The 26663-nt window shown below is 41.3% G+C and overlaps 1 long non-coding RNA gene across 5 annotated transcripts in view; it reads left to right on the forward strand.

Annotated features, from left to right (window-relative positions):
• LOC106782324 (uncharacterized) overlaps window positions 1-26663 on the forward strand; it is a 363318-nt gene that overhangs the window by 75218 nt on the left and 261437 nt on the right. For 2 of the 5 annotated variants that reach the window (XR_011429555.1, XR_011429554.1), the window contains exon 3: window positions 13655-13698. The exons of the other annotated variants lie outside the window; for them this stretch is intronic. This is a non-coding gene — a long non-coding RNA (uncharacterized lncRNA). The remainder of the gene's footprint in view (window positions 1-13654; window positions 13699-26663) is intronic. 5 annotated transcript variants of the gene reach the window in all.

Genomic DNA, 26663 nt, shown 5'->3' on the forward strand with positions numbered 1-26663 from the left:
AAAAAATGGACTCATACCTGCTAAGCAGGTTAAAGTTGTTTGTAAAGGCTTGCAATCTGAAACTTTAAGTTGTTCATACAAGAACCAGTTATTCAATTTATAAAGCAGCCACTTAAAGCATTCATTCATTCATTGATTCGTTCGCTCTTTAAATGTTTTACACCTGCTTACCAGGTAAGGTACCCTGTATGTGGGGGGGGAGGGGTGGTCATACTTCTTCTTGTGCCACTTATATTTTTTTCCCATGTCCATGTACTGTGAGCATCTTTCCAAGCCAAAACATCCAGATCTTCCTCATTCTTATCAATGGCATCACAGTATTTGATGGAACGGAATGGATATATCATAATTTATTCAAGGAGTTTCCTTTGAAAAAATGCAGCAAAACGTATCAGTTCTCGTAATTAAATTAGAGTTAGAGAGGGCATTTAATATTTGATTTATTTGATTTATTTAAAGAATGCTGCAAGCCCTAAGGGGTCTGTGTGTGCGAATTAGATATGGCATGTAACATTTTTCAAATAGGAAATCTGAAGCTAAAATCACCCCTAAAGGACAAAATAATTCTGTCTTTACAGGTCCACAAAGAGCGTCAAGACAAAGCATTATATGGGCTGTGCTAAAGTCTTCTGCAGCTTGGCTGGCCTCCATTCTCTTTAAGGAGGAATCTGCCTTTGATTGCTCTGTCGCCCTTCATCTCTGTGCATATTCAATCATGGCGGGGCTTTTGCTCCCTAACAGCTCTTCATACTCACGGAGGGACCCCCTCCCTCCTTAGCCTCTCTGAGTGGGCAGGCATCCTGCTTATCTTTGGGTGTCCTCAAGATCTATGGAAGCCTGCCCACTAGGGCATCTTCTATTGAAGACGTATTTTGCTGTTTTATTGCGAGTAGAATCAGAGCCACTGTTCTATAAGGTTTGGTTCAAGACATGGTCCCGTTTTCAGAGAACATTCGATCCTTGCTTTCTTCCACCGCTGAACATCTTGATATTTTGGTCTGCCTGAATCTAAGGATACCAATTTATTTTACCTACATGGATCAAAAAGTTCAAATTCACTTATTCAAATCTACGTAAACATCATTATATAAAAGTAATTTGAAGGTTGTTTTTCAAGTGAAAAAGAACAATATATCATATCTTTATTTTCTGCCCCAAAGTTGAAATGAGTAAGTGTTTTAACAAAATGGATTTATTAGGAAATCAAATGCGAGCATTGCCAAGAAGGAAATGTGGTGTGTATTATCTCTTTAGGAGTTTACCAAAGATAGTCCTTTTGTAATTTGAGAAATAAAGCCTTCCAGAGATATACAGACTTAATTTTACCTTTTGAATTATTTTAGTGGGAGAAGGTTCTTTTTTGTTTAAAACTCAGGCGAAATCTGATCCTTTTGTGTCTGAAGTCCATTTGGCTTCATTTTGTTGGACATCACTGAACAATACAGTGCAACCTTGTACAGAATGACTCTTGTTCCTTAAAAAAATTAAAATGGGTCACTGAGAAGATAAAAAATTTAATTTCTTTTAAATAGAAGAACCTGAGAAACTGTGAAGTGCTTACCCAAAGTGAGATATTTCCATGCATTTGTAGCTAAGTAATTTAGAGTAGATTGGTTTATTTCTAAATGTAAAATGAATCCCCACCAAGATGTACGTGTGAAAATAATGAAAAATTATAAGCCATGCCCATAGACAAGAGTCAGCAAAAACAGATTGTGGAAAGACTCTGGAGCTAATCTTAGTCATGATAGACAGTGGAGAAAATTTGAGGGTTGTGTACACTCAGAAAAACCCTGTGTGGACAACAGTTCATAATAAGGCAGCCTGATGGAAAGCATTTGTCTTAATATTATCTTATAGCACTTAGAGGTATATCTTATACCTGCACGTGTCTCAGAGAAACTCTAGCCTCACAGCAATTTTGGTTCAGCTCACACAATGTCCTTTTGTTTTCCTGAGGCATACTCATTGCACAAGGATGATGCAACTGATTACAGAATCAGTTAATTTGAAAGAGATACAGCATAAGTCCTGTGAATCATGAAATGTTTTTATTACTTTTTTTAGATGCTCATTTCCTTTAGTCATGGTCCTGTGGGAAACTTAAGCAATAATGTAATTTTGATTTTCTTTCCTTGCCCATGAGAAAGCAATCTTCAATTTATTGTTTTTATTTAGTAAATTCTGGTGTTTTTAAGGATGTGTTGTTCATGCGTTGATAATTTATCAAGCACCTACTAAGTGTCTAGCATCAAATTAGGTATTAAGCTGACATTATTGTCCTTTCTTTCAAATTGTCTTAGTTACTAATTAAAAAGAAATGGATATTAAGGTGGATTAGGATGGAGATTTTTGTTTTCTTTACCAGTTGTTTGCTGATTATATTAATGTGGACTAAACAGTTAGTTTTTGCTGTCCCTATGCCATCCACCCTTCAGACTTTTAAAGGTCCTACTGCAGATTTAAAATTAATAGATCCCTCAGTACAGCCTAAACTCATGGATTGGTGGCACTTCAGAAGAGTGTTGGCTTCTAATGAGCAGCCCAGATTTGTATGGCAGTGTCATTTTCAGAGATAGACTCAGAGTTGGGATTTAATTTTGCACTGAAAATCTGCTTTGAAACTTTGCCCCAGGCCGGCTCCGCCCTTATCCCCGGGTCGCGTCAGAATTATCGCTTTTTCTCTGCTTGGGATTCATAAAGGTAAGAAGGGCAAGCTTGGTCTGTTTTGCATGCAGCTGTTTTTACATTATCTTTTACCTTCCATGTGAAATCACTTTTCCCCTCTTACTCCACCTGCCTTGAAGAGACAGGACAAGCAGAGGGAATGTGAAGATGAATTCAAGGGCGGCAATAAAATCCTTAGCCACCAGATTTTTTTGCGTGAAGTTACAAGTTCATAGTAACTGCTCAACATTCAAACTTGAATGGAGAAGCCAGTCTTGATTCTTCAGTAGTGTGATCAGTCAATTAAGCTTGTATTAGGCATCTTGTCTTAATATTTCCCTTCTCTCAGCTTCTCCTCAACCCCAGAGATCACGTCTCTGCATGTGTCAAACTTCCTTTTCTCTCCTTGTATTTCATTCTTCCGGGATCTGTAAAGTGTCCAAGTTCTCAGAGCTCACTTAAAAATGGATCGAGTCCAGAGGGACCAGTGCCGACTTCTCATTCATCTATCAGAGTTCCAAATTTACAGGCTTGTACCTACCAAGAGAGGTGAGAGAGGAGGAAAAAGAGAGTGAGGTCTCCATCTCCAGGAAGGGAGGCGTTGCCTCTGTTTGTGGCAGGACTGTTCCCTTCAGGTTCGCTCTCTCCAAGGTGAATCCTGAGCTGAGCTGTACAGGGCTGAATCAGCTGGAATCCAGAGGAGTGAGACAAGAGTTTGGCTAGGACCCTGTGACTTAGCTTTGTGGTCAAGGAAGAATATGTAAATTCACTGATTTCCCAGGCATTTCAGCCCTAAAGGAAGAGGATTAGGGCAATCCAAGAGTCTTGACCTTACTGTGAGGCTGAATTATAACTAGAGCCTGTTTTAACGAGCACAGCTTGAGTTTCATACTTGAAATAAAGCTTGAATCAAAATACTCTCCACTCTTCCCATATTCTGATGGGAAATTTATTAAATGTTAAAGTCTAATCTGAAAGCAAACATAGCTTTAAATAAAACCTTGCAATGTCATTTAACAGTGTTTATAACTTGAATGACGAGTGTCTGGGTCTAATAACCCAGATAGGAAAAGGAATTCCACGGCCCTCCTTCCCAATCGGGACCTGTCTGGGAGCGTTTATTTGTACTGAGTTTTCCAGTCTGAAAGTCTGTGTCATTGTTTAGATTCTGCCTGAATAAACAGGCAGAACGATAAACTTCCTCTTCAGGTGAGGTTTGTATCTTTGAACCAGACCATAGCCTCTAAGCCATGGCTTTCCTGTCCAGAGGCTGCATCGTCAGGTCTGCAGATGTTTTGGGGAGGTCCTACTGTGTGCCCAGACTTGTCCTGTGTACTCATAGGCATAATGATGATGACAATGATACACAGCCCCTAACGAAGTTATAGTCATTTGGGGAAAGTGAATCGGACACACGTGAAATAAGATGCTCATTTAGGAAAATCCTCAAGTAAATATAGTCAAATGGCATGATGTCACATGTCAAATTCAGCTCAAGCAGATATTATGCACTTAGTAATCAGGAAGAGGAAAAAAGAGTGTTGGCTTAGTTATTGGAGGAAGGTTTGATGAAATAAATTGGATTTGATAGGGTCTGTGCAGAATGTGTTCAATTTGGGGTGCCAGATTTTAAAAGAGTAACCAGTAAAATTAGCCTAGAGCGTCCCATTTGGGTACCATGCATGGCTTACGAGCGTGCTAGGCATCCACCCCCACAGTCCTGGCTGGGACCTGAACCTAGGGTCTGAGTCGGCCCTGCCCCAAACCCTTATTTATTTTTCCGATTTGCTGTGCAGATATTATCATTTCTCTGTGTGCATGACATGAATAATATTAGGCAGCACTGAATTAGAGGGTGTTTTGGATGGAAAAACTTCTAGAAACCAGGTCCCATGAGGAATAGTTGAAGGGCCTTGGCAAATGAGCTTGGAGCTATGAAGATTATGGACAAACATAACAGTGGTTTTCAAACATTGCAAAGACCATTTTGTTCCAGAACAAGGTGATTTGTTATAGATCAATCTAGGGTGCAGAATTGGGCCTATTGGGTGGATGTACCAGTGAGCATACAAGAGTTCAGCTCAAATAAGAGTTTTCTCACAGTTAAAATGTCTGACAGAGCCCTGTTTGTCAGAACGGTGAATTCCTCATCCGGAAGGTGTGAAGGAGAAGTTGGATGTCTATATGGCTGGCTGTGTAGATAGGTGGCAGGGTTGGACTAAGGGACTCCAAGATTGCTTTTAACTCTAATATCTTGATCCCTGGGTGTGTATTTAGGAAACCCAGGCAAATAGAAAGCATGGCGGCTTTCTAGGCAGAGTTCACTATAGCATGGACAAACATGTCAAGGGAACAAGGAGAACTGGAGATGTCCCTGGTCAGCTGTGTGATGACAAATGACGAAAGCATGAGATCGATGGTAGAGAACTTTAAATATTCTGATAGTCAATGGGGAACCATCTTGCTTCCTGTCCTGTGGTAGGATATGATAAAACCATATCCTTTGAGAAAGCTTTGCTTTCTATCCTGTCCTAGAGGCATGTAGGTCAGTAAGAGAGAGAGAAAGGGAGGGAGAGAGGGAGAGAGAGAGAGAGATTGATTGATTTGATTGATTACACTTAGGGAGAACACCCGGGAACTTTCCCCAGTTCTCCATCACCTTACGTATGCTATGGTGACGGTAATGGAAACAGAGAAAAAGGGGCGAAAGCAGAATTACTGGAAGGACGAATATGGGATTCCTTGAAAATGGCTCTGAAACAGGATTCTCCAAATTATTAATTGGAAGTTATGTGGCTGATTTTTTAGATCAGCAGAGCACAATCAAGTGTTTACATTTTGGTCCGCCATTCAAGCTGACCAGTGACCTGAGACAAGTCATTAAAATTCCTCGTGTTCTAATTCCCTGGTCAGGTCATCCTAGCAAGAGAGAATAGTTACAAAACATTCCGATTCCTGGATGAAAGGTTCCTTGTTATAATCATATCATGCTACAATTATTCTTGTTATTGGGGCTATTATTCTCAGTTGCAACAATGATGCAAATTTATATTTCCTACCTTAGGGATATTTTTGTCTTGCAGCTGGATTCTGAAAGTGGCTTTCCTGTGAGATGTTCTTTGAAAGACTGGCACATCTTTCAAATATTTGTTTTAATATTGGTTCATCGAGGGAATGTGAGTATTATGTAATATTGAAGATTATCACTCCTATTTCCCCCCCTCAATCTAGTATCTAGAATATATTGAAAATCCTTCAGCCTCATCTATTTACAAGAAACCGTAATGATTTAGATTGGTGCTTTCCTGGGATACCGATTTTTTTTTTCTGTGGAATTCTCTGAACAGGGCCTTCCTGAAAAGAATACATTAAGACTGTCAGAATGATTCTATTCAGCACAGTAAGCTTTGCAGAAGCCCTTTGTTGAGGAAAAAAATGCATTATTCTGAAAGTCCTTCTGATCTTCAGGAAAACTGAAAATATCAAATGTTCCTCCAGCATTTGAGCTGCCCTACAGGAAAATCTCAGAAATTTTTATTTTCTGGATTAAAATCATTCAGAGCGTGTGGTATTTTGAAACATGAGAAGAGAAATGTTTTGAGGTAAAATTAACTTTTAACATATGCATTTACAGAGAGGAAGACTCTCTGTGCCCTTGAAGAGAAGAAACCCTACTGCCCCCCTTTCTCGTTTCCATTTAATATTTTTTGCACTTGACCATTTCGCTGGGTGAAGTGATGTGTCTGGCATAATGATCCTGGGAAATAATTACTTAATGTGTGTCAGGAAGACAGGGTTCAGATATTTATTGAGCTCTGGTCGGCTGTGTCCTGAACAAGACCGCGCTATTTCAGGATTGCAGAAACAACTCCAATGCATTGGAAAAAGAAGAAAGGAAGGCATTCCTTAGAAAGAGTTGGTTTCATGGTTTCGAAATCCATTTCGTGCTTGCACTGGCCAACGGTGCTTGAGTGAGAGAGCACTCACTTTGATTTACAGGGGCTTGTAAAATGTGCTGCTCTCTGTACCCAAAGCCACAGACCTGCTGTTAATAGGACACACACCCGGAGTTTTTCTGGTGGTAAAATTTATAAAACCAAACAATGAGCTCTTCAGGAAGTTCCTCAAAGATGGGACGGAGTCTGTTAACTTTCATTTGTTCAATGTCTACCACGGGGCCACATGTTGGCAAGCCTTCACAAATGTCTTTGTTGTTCCCGAGGATGAGTGAAACTGGGACTAGAGTGAGGAGCAGAGGGGTTTGCCTCCCGTGATAGATAGGAGGCGAGCTCACAAACGGGGAGGAAAAAGATAGATGGGCAGGTCAAGGACAAATTTTGGCAGACGCTACTGCTGTTCTTCAAGAAAAAGGAAAAATGGCTCAGATTATCTTGCAGGAGTGTCCTGGCCTTCTGCTGGAAAGCTTGTCCCTGCTTTGAAGGTGTCTGAGCTCCCTGTCATTGGAGGGCAAAAGGTCGTTTGCAGCTGAATTCTGTCTTGGCGTTGCTGCCTGCCTTCCCTGCGGAATCTTTTCTTTCAGTCCCTCCCCCTTCCTTCCCATCCTCTCTCCCTTTCTTCCTTCCTCAACTACTTCTTTAGAGATCCCACTCTTTTCCTCCCTGTGTTTGGAGACCATTTCAGGGGCCGGTGGAAGGACTTCAAATCAGCATTTTCATATGTGAGAAAGTTGAGGCTTGCTCATGTACAGAGAGGGAAAACCTATATTTTCTAATGTGCATATTGCATTTTCTCACACATATTGCAGAAGAGCATGTCACTAGGCCACCCTATCTATAGATTGAATAGAAACTTTAGAAGTATTGCAGTTTATTATTATTGTTTAAAATGTGTTCACTGAAAGCGATTTTGTTGAGAAAATTTCTCGGTTTGGGGAAAAAGATGGAGAGGAGAATCCAGGATGCAATTGTGATATTGTTGAGTTATTCTTGAAGTAGCAAGAAAAATGAAGAAAAAGGTTTCTCAGTCTATTGGAGCTGAACTGAAATTCTACCCTGCACAAATGTGCTTGTGAAAAGTTTAATTTGGAATTGAAAAACCTATATGTTGCTAAATTAATAGTTAATCTAATCCTAGTTTTAGCAGAAAAGATGGCTTATAATGAAAGGAAGAAAAGATAGACAAAGTATATACTTTGTTATACTTTAAAAAAGATTTTGCGTGCCTGGGGCTGGCCCAGTGGTATAGTGGTTAAATTCACACGCTCTGCTTTGGCAGCCTGGGGTTCGTGGGTTGGGATCCCAGGTGCAGGTCTGTGAACCCCTCATTGGGCCATGCTGTGGCAGCATCCCACATACAAAATAGAGGACAATTGGCACAGATGTTAGCTCAGGGCTGATCTTCCTCACCAAAAAAAAAAGTGACTCAATATTCCAGCTTGCCCAGGACACTCCCACCGTATACCTGCTGTCCTGGCATAATTATGAAAAGCACCCCTTTCACTCTCTGGGTTTGTTCCTGAGTTACCTCGGGTATTAGTGGAGAGAGGCAGGTTCAGCTGGGTTGTTACTTTAAACCCAATACTGTTGTGTTGGGAAGAGAAACCACTGTTGTGAGTAACTGAGTACCAAGGGGTCTGTATTAATAGGTTTCTGATCTGGGAAGTGGATATCACTTACTCATTTAATAGATATTCATTCACTTCCTATTTGGTGTCAGATACAGTTGTAGGTACTGGGAATATAGAAGTGAAGAAGACAAAGTCACTGGCCTACAGAAGCTTATGTTTTGGCAGGAGAGATTGGCAATAATGAAAAAGATGGTATAATTTAGTGTCAGGTAACAATAAATGCTGTAAAGAAATAAAGCAGAGTGTGGGGATAAAGGGCTGTTACCAGAAGTGCTGTTTTAGATAGGGTGACAAGGGACAACTTCCAATGAAGCGACATTAGATCCCACCCAGCAGGGAAGGCCTCCTCAAATCCCCTCAGGTGCTCCTAGAGTATCCTGGAACCTTACAAGGAAAGGACAGTGATTAGCACAATGCTATGACAATTAGTTTTATGTGTGTTGTCTTCAGTTGCTATGAACTTGCTTTCCACATCTTATCTCCAGTCCCAACAATCCATCACCATGGATTTTCTAACTGGTGTATTACCCACATCACGTTTCCAGTCAGTGTAAAAGTTCTAAGAGGTGTGGAGAGAGGTGGGCATTTTTGAACATGGTGCAGCATTGCTCCAGCTTGTTTCCTGGGCTGTGTCCTGTCCATCCTGTGGCTCTGTAGGGAGGCATTCTGGGAAATTCTTCCGATGGCCCAGGTCCTCGTTTGGAGCTTCCTGCCATCTGAGAGGTTTGCCACATTTCCTGAACCTTAGAGAGTGAAGGGAGATGGGCTCCTCTATCCAAAACCTTCAGACATAAGTGTTTGCCAAGTGCTTTGCAATCTGCCTTTCCATAATTCCTCTCATTATCTCTGTGATGGGATTTATCATGCCGGGACTGCACTTGAGTGAATAAATGGAGGGACAGATGGAGGTGGCAGAATGGAGGCGAAGAGCAAGAAATGACATTGAGCTGTGAGCTCTTCACAGGGATGGTCCGTCTCTGGGCTTCCTGTGGGGACAAGCATGTGATTGGCACATGGTATTAGTTTTCAGTCAAAACTGTGGCAGGAATAATCTACACAAGGTGAAGGTGAGCTGCTGCTTGTCTGAAAAGTGTTGAATACAATTATACTTTAAATTAAGAGATCCTGCCGTTGAAGGGAATACTGTTTCAAATCCTTTTGCATGGCAAATTTCCTTGATGTGGATTTCATAAAGAATTTTGAAGAAATTGCGTTTAAAAATTTTTAGTAAATAAAGGAAGCATGAGTGGTGAGGCGGCCATTATATGGTGGGTCAGTACGCTCTGCACTAGGGTTTGAATTGCTGACAACATTTTGGATGCTGTAGCTGATTGCTGCTTTGTCTGTCCCTGTGTCCAGCCAGCCAGCCAGCCAGCCAGCCGCTCACCCACCTGCCCATTCAAGTTGGTCATGCAGGAAGAGCTTCTATTACTAGTAGTGTGATTACTCATCTCACGTGGACTCACTTTTCTTTTCTATAGAATAATGGATTTGTCTAGATTATTTAATGGGGCACGTTAATTCTAGAATTCAGAGGTTCTCATAGTTTGGTTACGTTTAAGGCGTTGGGAAGAATACAAACATGGATAAACACGGGTCCTGTCTCCAAAGAGCACACAGTCTGGTACGTGTGCTGACATACGGAGGGATGGCAATAATATAATTAGAGAGTGACCAGGAACTAATCACAGCTCCGTGAAGTTGGGAGAATTGAGAGACGGGGGTGATTATTTCTGGCTGCAGGTGTTAAGGAGGGCTTGGGTGGGGGGAACGTGGCATGGATGTTAGAGGGGAGGGAAGTAACACTTACTAAATTGATGAGCTTCAGTTGATTATTTTCCTCGTCTCATTTAAGGTTCACAACAGTAAGATAGGCTTTATTATCCCCATTGAGCAGATGAAGAAACTGAGGCAGGGAATGAGATTAAGGGACTTGCCCACAGCCACCAGGCTGGTTAGCGGCAGAGCTGTGATCCAGGAGGAGGTCTGTGAACACCATTTCATCCTTCTGTCTTAAAGGTTGAGTCAGTAGAGAGATGAGGATGGCAGGACGTTTGGGTGAATAAAAGACCATCGGAGCTGGCATGTGTAGGCAGAAGTGCCCTGCAGCCCTGAGAAACAGCAGGGACCGGGGCATGGAGCACCGTGTGCTCAAATGGTAACGGTAGAAACCGAGCCTGGGAAGACAGCTCAGGGGCTGACAGGAGAGGCTCCCTCACGTCTGGCTACAGGATCTCGTCTGTATTTGGTCCAACTGGAGATTTGGTGCAGGGACCCGACGTGATTAGAGGATGTTTATGACTGTAAGACCTCCTTAGGATTCTAAAGTACTTTCATGCCGCTAAGCTCTTCAGTGTGATGCGGAGGAAACTCCCTCCCCCAGTGTCTCCTGCAGGCTAAGCCCTTGAGCACTTTCATCCAGGGGTTTTTGTCCTAAAGAACACCCGGGCCCTGGCTCCACCGTCCTGCCATTCTGAACATCGGCACTTTACAAATCCCTGCTCCGTTCTTGGGATTTTGAGAAGCAAACTCTTTAATCTCCCCCCTCTCTGCTCTTCCCTTGATTTTAACCTATTTTCTGCTGTTTCAAGACTTCCTTTGCTCAATAAATGAATCATTAGATGTTCTTTGGCTTTGCTTGTGAAAAATATACCATAATCTTTAGATTCAAAGAGTGTAATAACTACACTAGAAAAATACATCCTAGTTACATGATGAATTCCTCCTTTTCCTTTTTATGCATGGTATCCTGGGGTGGCCTGCTGGAGAAAAAAATACTATTTGATTCTCCCTGGGTGGTCAGACAGGACTTGTAAAGACTCTTGTTTGTTTTGTGTTAAGGCTTCAAAGGCACCCAGGCTTCCTTACATAAAGATGTACTAAGAAAATAGGGATTTTTTTGAAGTTGCTATGTATAAAGGGAAATTCAGAGCAACCGTCTTCCTTTGGAACTACAAGCTAATGTGATTAGAGGGTCCCTTTTCACCAGGCATCTTTGTTGTTTCTATCCCTGGTCATTACCACCAGTCTTAGGGGGAAATTTGTGCTTACAAAACCCATCTCCACCTGTGTTTTCTTTAAATCATCACACCAACGTGTACTTTAATTTTAAAAACCACATTTATTGTGCATATTTAGATTTTTTTAAGAACTAAGAAATCTGAGTGGAGTGTGTATGTGTGTGTGTGTATATAATTCCGAACACTCTGGAAAGGTGTGCTGTGCTATTTCAGGCCACGTGCTCTGCTCATTCCAATTAGTAAGGCCCTCCTGCTGTTGTGTGGGAGTAAAGTTTGGATTGGGGTTAGGGCTGGCTAAACGTAGGATACTTTTTAATGCTGTCTTTGCAGAGCTTCCTCATTAGCACCTTGAGGTCAGTGGGAACTGGGAAGCTGGTGTCCTGTGCACAGTTGGTATTTTCTGCTGTGCATGGTGTGTGTCAGCCATTTTATTTACTCGCGCTTATTTTCTCCATTTCATAAAATTAATTGTACTTAATGGGGGAGGTTGATAGTGCTGAATTATTTTAAGCCTGGAGGGAGCAGAGCAGCTGTGTCCTAGATCAGACCACTGATCTATCTAATAGGTTGTCTTGCCACCTTGATTCACTGGACGAATGTGCATAGCCAATTATGTGAATCCCTGTATGGAGAGAAATATGACCTTGAGCCCCGAGAACAAGATAGTCGCTTTATGCAATGTGTTCACCCACTGAAGCTGCTTCGCTGACTTGGCCTAACAGAACGTGGTATATTTCTAATTCCTAGAAAATTATTTCTCCTTAAAGAAAAAAAATAGCCACTATGTGAAATAGTGGAATCTTTTATGACTTGTCAAGAACTTTGCTTTTGGAACCAGGTACTTAGAAAGTAAGAAGTTTGGGGGTATAGCTTCTAAAAATTTTAAAGGAGAGCAAAACCTCCAAGCTTCTTCCTTGTATTCAGACATAATCTGCTGTTATAAACTGTTTTTTTTTTTTTTTTTTTAGGAAGATTAGCCCTGAGCTAACTACTGCCAATCCTCCTCTTTTTGCTGGGGAAGACTGGCCCTGAGCTAACATCCTTGCCCATCTTCCTCCACTTTATATGTGGGATGCCTGCCACAGCATGGCATGCCAAGTGGTGCCATGTCCGCACCCGGGATCCGAACCAGCGAACCCTGGGCCACCGAGTATCGGAACATGCAAACTTAACTGCTGCGCTACTGGGCCGCTCCCTAAACTGTTTTTTTAAAGCGAAGAATATTAGAGAAAGGAAAATATAAATTTTTAAGTAAACACATTAGAAATGTTATAAGCTAATTTTGCTGGGTATTCTGTCGGGCAATTATTTTGTAATCAAATATGTTTTCCCAAAATATCAGATTTTTTAAAAAGATAAGTCTGGGCTCAGAAAACAAATGTAACCCTTGTTATAATCCTTCATGTCTTTTTAAGTCTTGGAGTCAAAGTTCACCTTGGCTTTGACCTGACTGCCAGCAACAGGATGACGCTCAGTAAATGGCCCATGGTGTGGCGGGAGGACTTCTCCCTCGGGGGTCACCTGGCTCCCGGTCTTGATCTATGGCTCTGCTCCTTCTAGTTCCATGACCTTGGGCAAGTGACTGCACATCCTCAGCCACCGTGGCTTGTCCGTAGCCTTCTGTTGTACCAAGACTAGCCTTACAAAAGGCTTTTAGAGGTTAAAGGAAATAAGTGATAGAAAATAACTGTCTAGGATCTGGCATATATATTCGTGTTCGCTCCCTTTCTTTTCTTCGGATTGCATCCCAGGGCTAGTGTTTTTTCAATGTAGTAATATACTGTCAGCTTTGGGAGTCACTATGGAGAACATCTAAAACCCTTCATTTTCCACGTAATGAAATCTAGACCCGGCAAGGGAGAGGGACCTGCTCGCAGTGCCCTGGAATGGCAGCAGCAGAGCTGGTACTAAAACGGTGCCTCAGTGGAGGCTTCCAGTTTTACTCTGGGTAGGAGGGGAGCTTAGCATTCTGTACTGAGTCCCTGGCCTGGCTCCAGCGCAGTCACACCCAAGACTAGTCTTTTTTTTTCCTCCCCAAAGCCTCAGTACACAGTTGTGTATCCTAGTTGTAAGTCATTCTTGTTCTATATGAGACGCCACCACCACATGGCTTGATGAGTGGTGTGTAGGTCTGAGCCCAGTATCCGAACTGGTGAACCCCGGGCCACCAAAGTGGAGCATGTGAACTTAACCACTTGGCCAGTGGGCCGGCCAGCTGCCCAAGTCTAGTCTTAAGGGTATAGTTTAATCAACAATTAACTTTCCGCATTTTCCTCTAGGAACCTTCAGTAGACAGAAATGAGCACTGAAACCTTACTCTGCTGTGTCCTCCTTGCATTTAGTCTTCCAACTTTTGACTCAGTTTCCCTTTCTCTCCTAGTACTCTCAGGTGACCACAGAAGTGTTAACACCCAGCGTGTTCAGGTAAGAGACTTTCTGGATGGGGAAGATTTCCAGAGAAAGGATTGTATTGACTCTCTATGGCTACAGTCTGTCACTTCCTCTTTTCTGGGCTGCCCCAAAGATCCTAAAGGCCACTGCTCCCTGGGGTCTTCTCCATTTTGCTTTTGTTTTAGTTTCTTGTTCATGTTGTTATTTCATCATATTTTGGGTTTTGTTTTCATGTATTCGTACATGCATGTTGTAATGATATAAAACATGCATGGGGATGGGAAGTCCTACCTTCAGGACAGGGGTTGCCCGTGTGCTGGGAGGAGGGAGTCTGCGTGTGCGGCAGTTGTCAACTCTATCTGTAGTGTTTTAAAATTTTTTTCGATGTGTATCTCTTAAAGATAAGAACTCGTTGTTTCTTAAAACATAAATACAATACTATTTTCACCCCTAAAACAACGATTAACAATAATTCCTTTACATCAAATATTTAGTCAATGTTCAATATTCCCATTGTAGAGACAGATACTATGAAAACAAATCTCTTAGGGAAGTAATTTACAAAACGATGATTGTCGTTACCGCTGCTGATGGCATATTTGAAAGTTGTTGAGAGAGATCCCAAGAGTTCTCATCACAGGGAAAAAACATTTGTTTTTCTCTTTTTCTTTTTTTGGGTACCTATATGAGATGATGGATGCTAACTAAACTTCTTGTGGTAATCATTACATAGTGTAAGTCAGATCATTTTGCTGTACACCTTAAACTTACATGGTGCTGTATGTTAATTATATCTCAATAAAACTGGGGGGAAAATAAAAAAAATAAGAATCTCTTTTGGGTATTTCGAATGTTTGGAGGTGCCGGAAGTTTAGAGCAGTGGTTCTCCAGGTGTGGTCCTGAGACCAGCAGCGTTGCATCACCTGGAAACTTGTTTGAAATGCAAATAGTTGGACTCTACCTCAGATGGACTGAATCAGAGACTCTGGGCGGGGCTCGGGGGTGGGGGGGGGGGCGTGTGTAACAAGCCCTCAGGTGATTCTAATGCATGGTGGAATTAAGAGAACCGCTGGTCTAAAGGAAACCAAAATTTGATGCCCTCTACCCACCCTGTTTTACATTTGTCTTTGTGTTTAACACAGCAACACATCCCAAGACACTCAAAATACGTCAGATGGTGCACTCACGCCTGGATCACTGTGATATCATAAGCAATATGCATTTTGGTCTTTGTCCTTGGCTCCTGGCTAGAGCTCCTAACACCCTTGTTATTTCCTAAGAGCAATTGCGAGCATCTTTTGTTCTAGTGTGTGGTTAATGTCCCCAGCTCCTGAAACAGCTCTGGAGGGATAAAGGTGAAAGGGCCAGCCTTGATATTCAAAACAAGCCCCTTTCAACCACACCTGAGGTTTTGTTAATGAGGTGATTTTTGGAAAGCCCCTAAATATGGAGGCTGGTTGCCAAGGGAACCTCCTGGTTAGAGAACTGGCACTTTTAGCCCAACGCCCTGGCCTCCAGGGAGGGGAGAGGGGCTGGAGTTTGAGTTAATCAGCAGTGGCCAGCGATTTAATCAGTGATTTGATCATGCCTACGTAATGAAGCTACCGTAAAAACCTTATAAGAAGGGGTTTGGAGAGATCCTGACTTGAATATGTGGCGGTACTGGGAGGTTGGCACGTCTGGAGAGAGATGGAAGCTCCACGCATCTTGCCCTATGCATCTCTTCCATCTGGCTGTTCTTGTGTTGTATCCTTTATAATAAAACGGTAATCTGGTAAGTGATCTGTTTTTCTATGTTCTGTGAGCTGTTCTCGTAAATAAACCCCTGATTTGTAGCCAGTTGGTCAGAAGTGCAGTTGGCAACCCGGACTTGCAGTTGGCATCTGAAGTGGGGAGCAATCATGTGGGACTGAGCCCCTAACTAGTGAGGTCTGTGTTAACTTTAGGCAGTGTCAGAACGGAATTAAATTGTAGGACACCCACTCCACTCAATGTCTGTCAAGAATTGGAGGATTGCTTAGTGTGCAAAACCCCCACACATTTGCTGTCAGAAGTGGTGTGTGAGTAGAGTAAAACAGAGTTTGTGCTTTTTAATCACAGAATCACTTTCATTGCTTTCTGCTTCCTGTCCCGAGGCTGCTTCCCCCTCTAGGTGTGGAGAGCATGAGTCGCCTGCTCCCACCTTAAGGAGTGTGCGTGGTGGCAGCGGCTGGAAGTAATGACCAGGACTTTCTGAGACAGGCCAGACTGAGTGAAATTAGAGGTCTAATTTCTTTGATACAGTGGATTTGATAGAGAAACTAGTTTCTTTTTCAAAGAGCATACTTCTAAAGCTGTGGTTCTCAACTATACGCCGCACAGTGGAATCACCTGGAAGGTTTTAAACAACACTGGTCACCTGGCCTGACCCTAAGAGATTCCAGTTTCTAACTGAGTAGGGTTAGGGGCGAGGTGAGTGGGGTGTGTCCCAGCATCAGCGTGGCTTCAAGGCCCTCCAGGTGATTCTAGTTGCCGTCATGGCTCAGAACCATAGTAAAGACTTGTGTTTGGTTTGGGGTTCAGATGAGAAAGAAGATGAAAATATCCTGCATGAATGCTCTCTTGGGGGTCTTTCCACTCTCATGAGTAGGTGCTTTTCAAACCGGGGTTCTTAAATTTGAAGCGACCTGATTTGGGGGGGGGGGTTCCGCCATTTCTTGTTTTTTTGTTAGTTGTTTTGTTTTCATCTGGTGCTGACCCATTGCACAATATTTCTGGCCAGTTGGCTCTAGATAAGGAGATTTGACTATGGCTTGTCTACTCATCTATATGTGTGTTTGGAGAATGTGTTTCTATAGCATGCAAATGACACCCCTCTCACTTCTGTAGTGCTCTTGATGGAAGGGGCTATATAGGTTCAGGACAGGAACTCAGACTGATACGACATTTTGCAGTGTGAGGCATTTTAATTTTTCTAAGACTTATCAATGGGACCAGAGCCTTTCCCGCAGTCCTGAAATTATGGAGAGGAAAGATTGAGTTGTCTGTCTTGGTTGAGTGTTGAAATAGTCCATGGAAAAAGGAAAGGGAAACGGGTTCTACCACTGATTTTCTTGGCAGGGTTTATCACTTTTCCCTTCCCCAAGTTTCTGGCAAGTGCGATTAGAAAGAGACTTGCAGGGTTTGCTCACACCAGCTTCCCAAGACATCTTTTGCTTGCTCGCTGCTGACTAGCAGTAGTTAATTTGCTATCTCGCGTACGTGTTATCCAAAAATCACAGAACTCATTAGAAATAAACAGCATGAACTTGGTCGGTCACATTTGGAGGATTAGCCAGATGTAAATCAGAGTTGTGCTTGGGAGGTTGGTGTGCTTCATTTAAAAATAAATAGAACTCTAGCCTTGAGTAGAAACAGATTTTTTTTTTTTTTTTAATATCTTACTGGAAAACAAATTTTATTTTTCCAACAAAAAATATGGGGAGGAGGTAAGCTTTTCTTGACGCCAGTGCTTATTTCATTTCTTGCCTTTCTCCTTGCTGATGGCAGATGTGGCAGAAGTAAAGACCTGATTTCATTTTCCAAAATGGGGGAAAAAAATTAATTCAGGGATTTATTTATTCTTGATTGACAGCAGACGTTTAAAACCGGTCGACTATTTAATGTGACTTTTAGAAAAATAAATGTACATCTATGTATTTCTCCAACCATTTGGTGGACTCATCACGACACAGCTTATTGAGGTGTCGGCCTTGAGGATTTCTGATTTAGACTTTTTCAAAAAATGTTTCTCCCTAAGAGAAATTGAAAGAGCTCTTTTTCATGTGATTATGCTATATGATTTATGTGATTAGAAAATTTCTGTTTTCTGTTGACATGCAAGCTGGCTGCCAGCATTACCAAATATTCACATGCCACCTGTTTTTAATTCCAGCAAAACTTATAATCAGAATGAGGTAAAAAATACCTTAGCTTTGAAGAATCAAAAATAATTCAAATCTGTTGAAACTTTTTGTGTTTATCCTTCCAGATCGTACCAAATTGGATGAGTACGCAATGCCAAGGGGTTGATGCTACCAAGCGGGGATTCTGTTTCGTGCAGACACGTGAATTGAGTTAAAGATCTGCTCGAGACGTTCATCCTGGTTTCTAGCGCTCCCCAAATTTAGCGATTATATATCATACTACCTTAAATGACTATTTGTAACCTGCCATCGTAAAACATCTGCTTTATGAAAACCAGGACAGGACTTTCAGCTGTCCTGTCCGTCTTTCTGCCCATGAAATCATTCATTCATTCATCCATTCATTTTCTATTCCTCTTCAATGCTGAGATCAAATTTACAATGGATACCTCTACTGTTTTCTAGGGACAAAGATAATTTGCCCAGTTAGCTTTTTTTAATTTTTAATTTTTTTTTGAGTCCATAGTAGTTTACATCTTTGTGACATTTCACCTGTACATTATTTCTTGTCTGTCACCATATACGTGTTCTGCTTCACCCCCTGTGCGCATCCCCCACCCCCTTCCCCTGATAACCACTGAACTGTTTTCTTTGTCCGTGTGTTTATCTTCCACATGAGTGAAATGGTCAGGTGTTTGTCTTTCTCTGTCTGGCTTATTTCACTTAGTATAATACCCTCCAGGTCCATCCATGTTGTTGCAAAAGGGTTGATTTTGTCTTTTTTATGGCTGAGTAGTATTCCATTGTATATATATATACCACATCTTCTTTATCTAATCATCAGTTGATGGGCACTTGGATTTCTTCCATGTCTTGGTTATTGTGAATAGTGCTGCAGTGAAATAGGGGTACGTATGTTACTTTGGATGTTGCCCAGTTAGCTTTTATTGAGTGTTTGAGAAGACATCAATGGTCAGATCTGGAGCAGATTGAACTTTCAGAATTCACGGCTGAAGTGCTCCTTTTTGAAATCTCTGTCACTGAAGGTGGGTCATGAGCGATGTGGAAGTAATGGAAAATATTTCACTGATCTTCCTTACTTCCGAAGAACTGCTCTCCCCTTGCAAGCTCTTGCATAACAAGGCACTATAAAATTTCAGTAAGGCAGACTGCAGGGAAGGGTAGAGAGAGACAAAATGAAGTACCAGCAGCAAACAGTCCCATCTGTATTCACGTCATGTCCATTCGACCTGAGAAACGGATGTTGAAGTGGCAGGACCAGACTGCCTCTTCGTTCCTGTGATCTAATTAAATGTATTTTCACTTAAAAAGGATAACAATGTTAGATCTTAATGGGATTAACCTAACTGAAATTTATTAGGCTTTGCTTTGACAGTAAAGATTATGGATGGCTCAAGTTCCATTTTGAGATTGTAGCTTGGATCCTGTAATTTTCGCTCTTGCCTCTCTGCTGAAGATACCCGAGTTGTCAAACAAAACGTGTGTGTGTTGTATGACTGTGACTTGGAATACAAGTAGAGTTTGAATATTTTTCCCTTTAATTTTCTGCGAGGATTAACGTTTACTCTTTTCATACTAAAGTGAAGTCTCTAGCTAAAACAAAGGTAAGACTTTTTAAAAAAAGACAATTAACGCAGTGTTTCTAAGTGTTTCTTAGAGTTTCTCTTGCCCAGAATTATCTAGATGAACTCTTTAGTCCAAGTTCACTCATAACTACCTGCTCCTTCTTTTCTTTTGTGTATGTTGCGGGAGCTCAATAATATATATGTTTTTAATTGCAAAACACACATAAATTTACCATTTTAACCATGTGAAGTGTACAGTTCAGTGGCATTAAGTACTCGTGTTACTGTGCAGCCATCACCACCATCCACCTCCAGAACTTTTTCATCTTCTCAAATTGAAACTGTGTCCCCATTAAACACTAACTCCCCATTTTCCCTCTCCCTAGGCCCTGGCCATCACTGTGCTACTTTGTGTTTCTATGAATTTGACTACTCTAGATAACTCAGATAGGTGGAAGCATTCAGTGTTCGTCTTTTTTTGACTGGCTTATTTCACTTAGCATAACATTCTCAAGGTTTATTCATGTGGGAGCATGTATCAGAATTTCCTTCCTTGTTAAGTACTGAATAATACTCCATTGTATGGATATACCACATTTTGTTTATCCGTTCATTTGTCAGTGGCATGAATGGATTTCTTAGACCTTTTGGCTATCGCGAATAATGCTACTAAGGACATGGGGGTTATAGATACCTGTTTGAATCCCTCAATATTTTTGAATTGCTTCCCCCTGAGAAGTGTCTTTCTGATTATTTGATACATCCTGGTGCTGATTTTGAGACTTATTTAGTGTCTTAAAATATTATTTATAACAAAGTCTTTTATATAGCATAATTGGCATTAGTATGTTGGGTGTGGATTATGAAGGTCCCCAAAAGCATATGGGACAGGTAAACAAACACATGGCAGTGAAAACCCTCTTAGAACACACCTGACCTGATATCATGGCCCACTTTCACTGGTAGAGACCCTCTGAGATAGATCTTTATAATAAATCAGACTTAAAAAAAAGTCTACGTTTTAGAGTCTTCATTAAAAAGAAATGTTGCGCCTGACATCTGGAAAAATCAAACTGTAAAAGCGACTTGCAGAATTCGCATCCTCTGGTTAACTCAGATCCTCAAAACAGAAGATGATTTGAGGTCTGGGATGTGTATCTCCTTCTCAGAGAGTCAGGCTTCTCTTTTGGAAAGGAGAGTGACAGCTCCTAACAGCTGGCACATACCACCAGAAGATATACATCCTATCCTCACCTTCTTGATGTTTTCGATTTTTTCTCTATCTTCTAGAACCACCTTGAGATTATAATTAGGTACGGTAAGCTTAACAAGACAGAGACCAGCTCCTTCTTGTAGTTAATATTATTTATTGAGCATGTAGCATATGTCAGCGTTAGTATGCTATTATTAGCTAACATTTATTCAGCTGTCATGTATTGGGCACTGTTCTAAGCTCTTTATATGTGTCGTAATTTATTTCATTTTCCCAGCATCTCAGTGTGTTTGATACCAGCATAACTTCATTTCACAAATCAGGAAAACGAGACAAAGGAGTTAACAAGGACACAGTTAGGAATTGGTGGAGTCAGGCCCTGAGTGCAGTGTGTGGCTTCAGACCATGGATCTGTGACTGCTGTGCCATTTACGATTGGTCTAACTTATGAGCTGTGTGGGCAACGTTCTGTGGAGGACAAATTCTTTTTGAGGAGAATAACAGCTTTTAAAGTTAAAAGTTCTGTTTCTGTCTAGAAACCCATGCTGTATTAAATGATCATGGAGTAGTTTAGAAGTTCACTAAAGGACCAAGATTTCTTTTGAATACAGTGCGCTTTATTTCACTTTTAAAAGTAAACATGTCACCCCATGGCCTAGTGGTTAAGTTCAACGTGCTCCACTTTGGGGGCCTGGGTTCAGTTTCTGGGAGCTGACCTGTACCACTTGTCTGAGGCCGTGCTGTGGTGGCGACCCACATACAAAATAGAGGCAGATTGGCACAGATATTAGCTCGGGGAAAATGTTCCTCAAGTGAAAAGAGGAAGATTGGTGATAGATGTTAGCTCAGGGTGAACCTTCATCAGCAAATAAATAAATTAATTAATTTTAAAAAGTAAACACATTTCATAGAAAAAGAAATTTAAAAAGGCCATGCTTTGGAATTTTTAAAAAGAATTTGACTTAGTTTTATAGAAGGTGTAATTAGGGGCTGGCCTGGTGGCATAGCGGTTAAGTGTGCACATTCCACTTCGGCGGCCTGGGGTTCGCATCCTGGGTGTGGACATGGCACCGCTTGGCAAGCCATGCTGTGGTAGGTGTCCCACATATAAAGTAGGGGAAGATGGGCATGGATGTTAGCTCAGGGCCAGTCTTCCTCAGCAAAAAGAGGAGGATTGGCAGTGGTTAGCTCAGGACAAATCTTCCTTAAAAAAAAAAGTGTAATTACTCCTATGAATTTATATTTTGCAGAGAATTTACTAGAAGTGTTAGGAATCAGCCTCAATCAGAAATTTGGTATTAGAAGTTTGTAAGGAATATCTACTTGTGACCATTTATAATTAAGAGAGGTTCCTCTTAATATAAGATATTGGGGCTTTCTAAAGTATTTGTAGCCACTTTGGTTTACAAACATCTATGTACCATTGCTTATATCTGTTAGCAAGTAAATATGAGTCTTTTGAATGAGAGGTCTTGATTTTACTGTAGGCTCATGGTGAGGTTTAAAGAGTTCATTACAGCTGAAGTAACATTAGTTGAGCAATAGTCATAATTGCCAGGCATTTTGATAGATGCTGGCGATTTAAAGGCAGTTAAGAAATAATTGTTGTTTTTAAGGTATGCTTAACTTAGTATGAGATACAGAAGTAAGACGGGAGAATTATTTATTCTGTTGAGGAAAGAGGTTTGGGGAGAACTGGGTAGGAGCTTGGTTTCGAGGGTTGAATAGGAGTTTTCCATGCAGACAAAGTAGGGTGAGGGAGGGTGAGTGGCTTCAGGCAGAGGGAAAACTATGTTCAAAGGCACTAAGAAGCAGCGTGGTATGTTCAGCAAACCTTAAATAGGAAGGGAGTTGATTATTGTGTAAAGACCATGGGTGTAGCAAAATTTTTTTGTTTTGTTTTTTCAATATATTTCCAATTCTCCTCCTTCTGCTGTGCTTTTTAATCTCCATTTTTTTAATGCTTTTTTTGGGTAAGGAAGATTGGCCCTGAGCCAACATCTGTGGCCGTTCTTCCTCCTTCCTCCCCCCTCCAAAGCCCCAGTACATAGTTATATATCCTAGTTGCAAGTCAGTCTAGCTCTTCTATGTGGGATGCTACCACAGCATGGCCTGATGAGCGGTGTGTAGGTCCATGCCCAGGATCCGAACTGGCGATCCCCGGGCTGCTGAAGCAGAGTGCGTGAACTTAACCCCTCGGCCATGGGGCTGGCCCTAGACAAAAGTTTTTAAAGCTACCCTTGAGTCTTGCTTTTACCCTCTGTAAAAAGAGATAGCAGCCACTTTGGTTTCTGTTTTGAGGATTAAAAATAATGTATGTAAATTGTTCAGTAAAGAACCTGACGTATAGGTTTCTACGTGGATATTATTTATTATGTTACTAACATTTTTTCACTTTTGTCTTTTTATTGTTTTGGTTAATATTTCATTTCATGGTTCAAAATGCAAAAAGTATAAAAAATCTCCCATCTTGCTGCCTCCTCTATCAAGTTCCTCCTTTTCAGCCCCCACAGGAAACCACTGTTCTTATTTTCTTATGTCTCCCTCCATAGTCCCTTTATGTTCTGCAAGGAAATGTGGGTACCAAGTTGGTACTTCCTGCTTTTACACAAAAGGTAGCATATTATATACATTGTGCAATACCTTCCTTTTTGTCACTTAACTGTACATCTTAGAGATCTTTCCATATCAGTTTATAGGGAGCTTCCTTATCCTTTTTTTTTTTTAAGTACTACTTTTATTTTGATATAGCTTGACTCATGAATTGCAATAACAGAACTCCCCTGTGTCCTTCCCCCAGCTTCCCTCAATGATAATGTTACCTAAGTATAGAACAATGTCAAAACCAGGAAATTGACATTGGTCCAGTCCTATTAACTCAGGTAGAGACCGTATCTGGAATTGACCCGTTTTTACGTGAATTTTTTTGGGGGGGAGGGAGGTGAATATTCCTATGAAATTTTATCATCCTTGTATATTCAGGTAACCATCACCACACTCAGGGTACAGAACTGTTCCTCGCCACAAAGAATTCCCTTTGGCTGCTACTTCTTAATGGTCGCACCCTTTCTCCAGTCCTAACTACTGGCAACTCTGATTAATCCACATTTCATGTGTGCAGACTTTATGAAAACTCAGCCATATATTATACCTTCCTCAAGGGTAGGAAACCTATTTTCAATTTTGTTTTTTTATTCCCTCCAGGCCTGAACACTTAATGGGTACTTAATAATGACTTGTTGGAGCACAAGAGTGAAAACCAAAACAAAGCCAAGCCAAACAGAAAATTCAGAGTTGGAAAACAGATGAGTCAGGAAAATTTGCTTTACCAAAGAACAAAGTTCAGACTTTCTTAAATGGGAACTCCTCAATGTGAATTAAGTGATAATTTATCATTTCTTTCTGGACTCAGTCAATGTGAAAGTGCTAATGATCAGAAACATAGCTTTTCGAAACTATTCCTTGTCACTTTGCAAGCATTTTTATTTTTTTTAGCCTGAAATTCTGCATTTCTTTTTTTTTTTTCTAGAAGATTGGCAACAGACGTTAGTACAGGGCCAATCTTCCTCTTTTTTTTTTTTTCCTCTCACCAAAGCCCCAGTACATAGTTGTATATCCTAGATCTAAGGCATTCTAGTTCTTCTGTTTGGGATGCTGCCACAGCATGGCTTGATGAGTGATGTGTAGGTCTGTGCTCAGGACCCGAACCTGCGAACCCCGGGCCACTGAAGCAGAGTGCGCAAACTTAACCGCTATGCCACCTGGCTGGCCCCAGCATTTTCATTTTTATAAGTGTTTTTCCCTTTAAAGACCTGTCATAGTGGTATGATAAGGTTTATTATCCCTAGTTGACAGAGGAGAAAACCGAGGCTGTGAGAGGGAAGAAAGCTAACAGTTATTGAGATTAATGGGACATTTCATTTAGTCCTTCCAACAACCCTGAGCTTGACATTGCTGTTCTCATTTTACAGAAGAGAACATGGGTGCTCAGAGGTCCATCTCTGGTTAGTTTATTTTGGAGGCAAGATTCCAAACGCCACACTCTCCCCACTGCTCTGTAATGAATGCTTTACTTAGGTTAAAAGTCAAAAGAGAATTCAGATTCCCTTTTTTTAAATGGTGATGCGAGTGGTATTTCAGTACATTACTCACTTATAAAAGATACTGTAATAGTTTCTAGAAATGGTTAAGAACTTTGGAATCAGCCATCCTTCTGTCTAAATCCCAGCTCCGTCATCCTCTAGCTTGGCTGACCGTGGCCATGTTGCTTTATTTATTGAAGCTTTAGTACTCATCTAGTCATTCCTCCATTGGGTTGAGGGAGTTAAATGAAATAAAATATACAAAGCAAGGAGCACGACGCCTGGTACGTACGAATTATTTAGTAAAAGCAGCTGTTATTACATCTGAGTCTTCATTGCATGGACTTCCCACTTTTAATAGAAACTTTAAGTAAATGCTAAGACCGTGTTATGTGCAAAACAACCTACTCTTGATGGAATTAATGTAGCTACACAGTGATTTAATTTTTTAAACTTATTTAGAATGTCGTTTGGCCTAGGCAAGTTTCTTCATTTATCATTCAAGTATTTTCAAATCTAAGGCTGCCATTTTTTCCCCAAAGTTCTTGATTTTTGGTCTGTGAATGGGTACACTTTCCAGAATGAAGCCTTTGTATTCATAATGTAACACAACTTTTTGTGGTTTACATCCTTCTAAGATTCTGGTAATCTTATCCCTATATATATCCACAGACATATTTATTACCTGAGAAACAGTCAAGCGGAGAGGCAGGCAGCTGATATGGATGGGTGTGGTGAGGGGGTGAGGGCTGCTGGTTGTATACAGCTTTTGTAACAATAAAAGATAATTGAGTGCAATCAACAGCACTGCCGTTGCAGTCACATCCTTGGAATTGTTCAGGGAATGTGTTTAGCTCTGCTTAGCTGGATGTTTGTTTGTTTAGGGCGAAACTGACGTCGAGGTATCTGTGAGAAGCCTTTGTATCACGGTGACAGACTGCAGAGAGCTCTTTCCTGTGTTACAGATTGCTAGGAAATTGGATAGGACCTCCTGAGAAATGCTATCCCACGCCTTCCCTCAAGAGAAGTCTGTGACATACATTAGAAAGGCGGTGGGGGTGGGGTGGAGAGCCAGTGGCTCCGCCGGAGTGAGCTGCAATTCCCATATGGTGTGTAATGTCTTCTCTACTTAGGGACGCTCTGCGCATAGCAACATGGAGTATACTTGGCACACCGTGGAAAATGTACTAATGTTCCCTTGAGAGCCTCTTGGACCTCTCCAGAAAAAAAATGATGATAAAGGAGAGCTTGCTTGACAGTTCCCATCAAAAGTCTAAATGATATATTTTAATACTGAATTAGTGAGGTTGAAATCAGATGGGGATAGAACAGTGGTTCTCAACTCTAGATGTATGTTAGCGGGTTTTTTTTTTTTTAACCTTCCGTATGATTCTACCCTCCGGCGGGGGTTAAGAGTCACTGGGACAAAGAGAAATGACAAAAGGGAAGGAAAAAACCTCCCAAAACCCACCCTACATTGGATGGATGGGTGTCCATATTTCTCAGGGACGCCACTGGCCTCTCCCATTGGCTGAAATTTCTTTCTCATTCTGAAAATGGGTCCGCCGGGGGGGATGTCCCGTTGACTGTGGCCTCGCCAACTGCATTTCCTCGTGTGTGGGATGCAACTGCTCCCCTTGTCTCTGGAGTGAGGAGCGTGATGTTTCCCTACTTATCCTTGGAACCCCTATTTAAAGCCTCAGGCCTCAGACAGGAATGTATGGTCCATTCTATGGGTTATTGTGTTTAAATCTTAATAATTTGTCTCTTCCATATAAGAGCAATAACTGCACAGCGTGGACAGAAACCCCGTGAGGAAACCATGTGTTTCACATTTACTCCGAATAAGTCATTCCCTCTCTTGAGCTCTCGAAGGTCATAATTTGGAAATCATTCTTTTCCTGTGAAAACCGGAAAGCTCATTTTTTTCCCTGTTCTTTTGATAGGAGCTGTAATAAAAGTTCCCATAGGCAAGGGCTTTTGATTTGATAGGATGCAGTGGCTGTCTTTTGAGGGAAGTCCTGGAAAATGCATTGCTGCTTTTTTTTTTTTTTTTTTCTCTCAGTTGCATGTGTCTTTTCTCCTCTGAGCTTCATGTCCAAGCATGATGTCCCCCATATGTCTTCGGGACATCCCAGGTCCTTTTGCAAATGGACACTACAGAAGAAACAAAAACTGGTTGGAGTGCATAAAGGATCTTTCAGGAACGTCCTAAAGGGGCTGTTTGAGAGGC

This window comes from Equus caballus, chromosome 20, assembly GCF_041296265.1.
Source record: "Equus caballus isolate H_3958 breed thoroughbred chromosome 20, TB-T2T, whole genome shotgun sequence".
Taxonomy (NCBI): Eukaryota; Metazoa; Chordata; class Mammalia; order Perissodactyla; family Equidae; genus Equus; species Equus caballus.